Here is a 6,000-nt window from a genome sequence, read left to right on the forward strand (position 1 = left end):
GTGAGGTCGAGGTGAAAGGAAAGGTCAAGTTAAAAAAAAAAATGATGAAATTGAATACCTCTTCATAAGGTTAAATAAAAATATCTTGAGTAGTTTCCTTGAAACTGATTAAAACACAAATTTTTGAAAAGTGAGGGCAGGGTCAAAGGAAAGATCAAGGTAAAAAAATGTTGATGCAGTAAAGTTATCATCAATATGCATCAGCAAATAAGGATTGAAAAAAAATCTTGAATAGTCTCCTTGAAACTGGGTTGAAAACAATTTTTTGAAAAGTGAGGTCAAGGTCAAAAGAAAGGTCAAACAATGTTATAGCAGTTGAATAGCTCTCATTGATATGTATCAGCATATGAAGTTTATAAAAATCTAGAAATATGTCCATAGGTCAGGGTTCATTAGTAAATGAAACATCATAATTTGTATTAGTGCATGAAGTTTGATGAAAATATCTTGAATAGTATCTTTAAAACTGAGTTTTATACACAATAGTAAAGTCAAAGGTCATTGGGAAAGTCAAGGTAAAAAAAAATTGGACAAAGTCGATATTTTCTCACCAAATAATGTATCTGTGCATTAGTTTGCATAAAAAATATCTAGAATAGTTTCTTTAAAACTGAGCTGAACACAAGGTTGATGGGAGAACAGGGCATGCAAAATGCCAACAGCTTCAAATGTATAAAAGTCATATTCAATTTGTGAATTTAGTATTTAAAGTAAAGTTCTTATCTTTGAAAGGTATGACTAAAAAAACTGCGGCAGAATGTTTTTGGTAAAAATCATTCTATGATTAAAGAAAAAGACGTGGTATTCTTGGGTTTCGAACCCAAGCAATAAAAATCCTGAGTGTCAATTTTTCCTTTGACTAACACACTAACCTATATCACTATATAACACTATATCATTGATTTAATTTAAACAATATTTTATTCACAGATGTAAAAGTGAATAGGATTGGGCAGCAGGCTCAGCCTATTTTAGCCCTCTCCCTACATCAAGGTCAAGGCAAATACATAGTAAATTAATTTTTAAAGCAAAAGTAAGAATGTACAAAAGAAGAAAGCAAAAACAACCAGAAGTCTCTGATGAGACTGTAGCTCTACTGGTTGTATTTATAAAGGAAGATAAAAGTAGCACTTGGACTTGAAACTTTGCAACAGCAATAAACAGAATAATGATCCTTGGTTTAGTCTCTTTTGTGGCAAGATTTATTATAATATCAGACTAAAACTGTAGGAGGAGTAGCCTTTTAAAACAATTTTACAGAAATTTTGATTTAAGTTACCATGGCAACATCATTCAACAAAATCAAAAAACACTAACACCAATTATGTATCTCTGTAGTCTACTTGTATGCCACATTATACTGAAATCAGACAAAAAGTGTAGGAGGAGTAGCGTTTTGAAAGTATTTCAAGAAAATTTCTATTTTTAGTAACCATGGCAACACTGTTCATCGAAATCCGAAACTGGTACAGAGAATTATGTATCTCAGTGTAGTCTACTTGTGTGCTAATTAGTATTACTAAAATCAGACCAGAACTGTAGGGGTAGCATTTTGAAGGTATTTCAAGGAAATTTCTATTTTTAGTAACCATGGCAACAATGTTCATCGAAATCAGAAAATCAATATAAAGAATTATGTATCTTAGTGTAGTCTACTTGTTTGCCAAGTTATACTGAAATCAGATCAAAACTGTAGGAGGAGTAGCTTTTTGAAAGTATTTCACAGAAATTTATATTTTTAGTAACCATAGCAACATCGTTCATCGAAATCAAAAACCAGTACACAGAATTATGCATCTTAGTATAGTCTACTTGTGTGCCAAGTTATATTGAAATCAGATTAAAACTGTAGGAGGAGTAGCATTTTGAATGTTATTCACAGAAATTTCTATTTTTAGTAACCATGGCAACACCGTTCATTGAAATCAAAAACCGATACACAGAAATATGTATCTTAGTATAGTCTACTTGTGTGCCAAGTTATATTGAAATCAGACCAAAACTGTAGGAGGAGTAGCATTTTGAATGTTTTTCACAGAAATTTCTATTTTTAGTAACCATGGCAACACCGTTCATCGAAATCAAAAACCGATATACAGAATTATGTATCTTAGTGTAGTCTACTTGTGTGCCAAGTTATACTGAAATCAGACCAAAACTGTAGGAGGAGTAGCATTTTGAAAAATTGTTTACAGACGGACGGACAGACAGACAGACAGACAGACAGACAGACGGACGGACGACGGACACCTTACTATCGCATAAGCTCTTCTGGTCTCTGACCAGTAGAGCTAAAAATGAACAAAGTTACAGAAGGCAAAAGAAGCAAAATTGCAAAAGGAAAGAAAAAAGAAAAATAATAATAAAAAAAAAATAAGCAAGAGTACAAAGTAGTACCGGTTTGGAAATATTGAAAGTATTACAATATACCATATGTATATGACAGTGTTTATATAAATCGTTTTGTTGCTGCTATAAATATATGTACAGCTTCAAATATTTGTATATTAATATCAAGTCCATGATTAGAACTACCATTTAACAATAAATCACATTCAGATATATGGTCACCATTTATAATATTATGTATTGATTGAAAAAGTACATTTCTTGGAATTGTATATCTTGGACATGCAAAAAAGTAATGATAGGCATCTTCAATACTGCCAGCACAATGTTCACACATTGGAGTTTCTGCTAAACATTGATCATATAAATCTGCCATCAAATTACTAGCATTATTCCTTATCTGACAATGTATTATATTATATTTTCTTACTCCAAAATGAAAAAGTTCATTACTCTTTCTACAAAAATAGGATTTTAAGAGACTCTTAAATGAACATTTTAATATAATCTGGCAAGATATTTCATTGTTTGACTGTAGAGGGAAGAAAACTTTCCATATAAGATGTTCTTCTAATATTAGGAATCTTGAATTGTACAACATTGGTTCTGAGATTATAAGAATGAATTGATGGGCGATAGGGTTCAATCAAATCATACAAATATTGAGGGGAATAACCGTTAATAATTTTATAAAACAATATAAGCTTATGAATTTTTCTCCTTGTTTTTAGAAGATCCCATCCTAGTTCATCATACAATTTTGAATGAGAAGAGTTACATCTTAATCCAGTGATAATTCTGCCTGCTTCAACTTGTATGTCTTCTAAAAGTTTAGAATCTTTTTCAGAACAATTGTCCCAAACAACATCAGAATACTCCATTACAGGTCGAATAAATGCAAAATATATTTTAACAAGTGTTTTACGTGTAACCTTATACTTAAGCATTCTAAGAATGTTTAATCTTTTTGTAGCTTTTTCATGAATTATTTGTATGTTTGATGTCCACGTGGTATCTCTTTGAAAATGTAAGCCTAGATGAGTATGAGAATTTTTCTGAATAATATATGGGCCGTGTTCATTATCATTCATTACAAACCTGGACATTTGAAATCATGTTTTTGATATAACCCTTGACTGAATAGACCAAATATTTTTCGGATAGATACGAAAGTTGTTCCATAAAAGTGTATTTTAGGGTATAGTGGATCCTTATCCCAAGTGTTTGATATCCGTGGTATATTTTTACACATACGTTGCGTATAATCTTTCAAAAATATGGAGGAAAGACCCACTCATAAGGAAAAATTGTGTTTTAGTATGAAATATTGATCATTTCTCCCTGTTTAGTGTATGTATGCTATTTCCTGGATGATAAACTTCACTCTTTGTTAGATTGTTGTTATTTGTGGATATTTTTCAATAAAGTATATGTTAATGTTAAATGAAATATCAAAGAATAAATTGTCACAATTTAATATTTCACTTTTTAGCTCTACTGGTCAGAGACCAGAAGAGCTTATGCGATAGTAATGTGTCCGTCGTCCGTCCGTCTGTCTGTCTGTCTGTCCGTCTGTAAACAATTTTTCAAAATGCTACTCCTCCTACAGTTTTGGTCTGATTTCAATATAACTTGGCACACAAGTAGACTACACCAAGATACATAATTCTGTGTATCGGTTTTTGATTTCGATGAACGGTGTTGCCATGGTTACTAAAAATAGAAATTTCTGTGAAAAACATTCAAAATGCTACTCCTCCTACAGTTTTGATCTGATTTCAGTATAACTTGGCACACAAGTAGACTATACTAAGATGCATAATTCTGTGTATCGGTTTTTGATTTCGATGAACGGTGTTGCCATGGTTACTAAAAATAGAAATTTCTGTGAAAAACATTCAAAATGCTACTCCTCCTACAGTTTTGATCTGATTTCAATATAACTTGGCACACAAGTAGACTATACAGAGATGCATAATTCTGTGTATCGGCTTCTGATTTCAATGAACGGTGTTGCCATGGTTACTAAAAATAGAAATTTCTGTGAAAAACATTCAAAATGCTACTCCTCCTACAGTTTTGATCTGATTTCAATATAATTTGGCACACAAGTAGACTATACTAAGATGCATAATTCTGTGTATCGGTTTCTGATTTCGATGAACGGTGTTGCCATGGTTACTAAAAATAGAAATTTCTGTGAAATACTTTCAAAATGCTACTCCTCCTACAGTTTTGGTCTGATTTCAATATAATTTGGCACACAAGTAGACTACACCAAGATGCATAATTCTGTGTATCGGTTTTTGATTTCGATGAACGGTGTTGCCATGGTTACTAAAAATAGAAATTTCTGTGAAAAACATTCAAAATGCTACTCCTCCTACAGTTTTGATCTGATTTCAGTATAACTTGGCACACAAGTAGACTATACCAAGATGCATAATTCTGTGTATCGGTTTTTGATTTCGATGAACGGTGTTGCCATGGTTACTAAAAATAGAAATTTCTGTGAAAAACATTCAAAATGCTACTCCTCCTACAGTTTTGATCTGATTTCAGTATAACTTGGCACACAAGTAGACTATACTAAGATGCATAATTCTGTGTATCGGTTTTTGATTTCGATGAACGGTGTTGCCATGGTTACTAAAAATAGAAATTTCTGTGAAAAACATTCAAAATGCTACTCCTCCTACAGTTTTGATCTGATTTCAATATAACTTGGCACACAAGTAGACTATACAGAGATGCATAATTCTGTGTATCGGCTTCTGATTTCAATGAACGGTGTTGCCATGGTTACTAAAAATAGAAATTTCTGTGAAAAACATTCAAAATGCTACTCCTCCTACAGTTTTGATCTGATTTCAATATAATTTGGCACACAAGTAGACTATACTAAGATGCATAATTCTGTGTATCGGTTTCTGATTTCGATGAACGGTGTTGCCATGGTTACTAAAAATAGAAATTTCTATGAAATACTTTCAAAATGCTACTCCTCTTACAGTTTTGGTCTGATTTCAATATAACTTGGCAAACAAGTACACTACACTAAGATACATAATTCTGTGTATCGGTTTTTGATTTCGATGAACATTGTTGCCATGGTTACTAAAAATAGAAATTTCCTTAAAATACCTTCAAAATGCTACCCCTAGAGTTTTGGTCTGATTTTAGTATTACTTAGCATACAAGTAAACTACACTAAGATACATAATTCTCTGTACCAGTTTCGGATTTTGATGAATGGTATTGCCATGGTTACTAAAAATAGAAATTTTCTTGAAATACTTTCAAAACGCTTCTCCTCCTACACTTTTTGTCTGATTTCAGAATAATGTGGCATACAAGTAGACTACAGAGATACATAATTGGTGTTATTGTTTTTTGATTTTGTTGAATGATGTTGCCATGGTTACTTAAATCAAAATTTTAGTAAAATTGTTTTAAAAGGCTACTCCTCCTACAGTTTTAGTCTGATATAATAATAAATCTTGCCAAAAAGAGACTAAACCAAGGATCATTATTCTATTTATTGCTGTTGCAAAGTTTCAAGTCCAAGTGCTACTTTTATCTTCCTTTATAAATACAACCAGTAGAGCTACAGTCTCATCAGAGACTTCTGGTTTATTTGTTGCACAATAG

General features: G+C 31.9%; 1 long non-coding RNA gene across 2 annotated transcripts; it reads right to left on the bottom strand.

Moving 5' to 3' along the window:
- Positions 1-3,834: 3,834 nt before the first annotated feature.
- LOC133200938 (uncharacterized) lies at positions 3,835-5,453 on the bottom strand. Of its 2 annotated transcripts, XR_009723015.1 has the most exons (3): positions 5,156-5,453; positions 4,376-4,686; positions 3,835-4,062 (listed from the first exon to the last, which is right to left on the bottom strand). It is a non-coding gene; the product is annotated as an uncharacterized LOC133200938 (long non-coding RNA). The 2 variants fall into 2 exon arrangements; XR_009723014.1 differs by lacking the exon at positions 5,156-5,453 and having other exon boundaries at positions 4,376-4,766.
- Between the last annotated feature and the right edge of the window lie 547 nt (positions 5,454-6,000).

Source organism: Saccostrea echinata, unplaced genomic scaffold, assembly GCF_033153115.1.
Source record: "Saccostrea echinata isolate AGI-Se365-2 ecotype Australia unplaced genomic scaffold, CSIRO_AGI_Sech_v1 ptg000041l, whole genome shotgun sequence".
Lineage (NCBI taxonomy): Eukaryota > Metazoa > Mollusca > Bivalvia > Ostreida > Ostreidae > Saccostrea > Saccostrea echinata.